Source organism: Ipomoea triloba, chromosome 16 (assembly GCF_003576645.1).
Source record: "Ipomoea triloba cultivar NCNSP0323 chromosome 16, ASM357664v1".
Lineage (NCBI taxonomy): Eukaryota > Viridiplantae > Streptophyta > Magnoliopsida > Solanales > Convolvulaceae > Ipomoea > Ipomoea triloba.
In genome coordinates this window covers 12,406,169-12,407,270 of record NC_044931.1, presented here as the reverse complement: position 1 = coordinate 12,407,270, position 1,102 = coordinate 12,406,169, and positions in this window count along the sequence as shown.

Genomic DNA, 1,102 nt, shown 5'->3' with positions numbered 1-1,102 from the left:
ATATATATATATATATATATATATATATATATATATATATATATATATATATATATATGAATCAAATTAAATTATTTTAATTAAAATTCAAAAAATAAAACAAATGAAATTAAAAATATCTATAATACAAATATTATACTAAATTGAATAGAAGATTTCAATTTTATCTTATTAGAATAAATTAAATTTGACATATCTATTTTGATTTAGATTTTTTATTTTATTTTAATAGAATATATATTTTTCTTTTTATAAATTCTATTACCATTAAATTACCATATTATTCTAATAAGATAAAATTGAAATCTTCTATTAAATTTAGTATTTTTTTTAATTATAGATATTTTTAATTTCATTTGTTTTATTTTTAATTTTAATTAAAAATTGTTAAAATTAAAATAATAATTTGATTTGAATACACACACACACACAAACACATATAGACACACACACGCATTACTTTAACTGAAATAATTTTTTAATCTTTCTATGTACATATTGAGAAACGTTGTTACAAAGTAAAAAATAAAATATATCAATTACAATCTTATTGTTATTTGGTATTTTTTTCTTCATATATATATATTGCTAAAAAGAGAACGAAAATAATAACTACAATACATATATACATATTGAATCATCTTTAATGACTCTGAAAAGAATAGAGATCTATATATATAGCAATATAATTATGGAAAATAGAATTGCAAAGAACAATGAGATTTATTTTTGATTTATTTTACACCAAAGCTAACTTTTATGCGCATGAAAAGTTTGAAAAAGAATTATTTCAATTTTCATAGCTAGGTAATTAGGTTGATTTAATATAATTTTATGTTAATTTAATACATTAAAACAAAAATATCAATATAGTTATATACGTGTTATTTAAATTTTTTTAATTAGAACTTTTTAATGATATATTTTTTATATATTAATTTTATTTGTATATAAAAAAAATGAACTTAAGTTGAAAAATAATATATTGAGTATTACTTTAGTGTGCCTTAAAAGTAGAACATGATTCATGTTATAATAAATATTTAGGTAATTATTACTATAAATTAAATGAACATATATAAAATTTTTGTTATTATTTAAT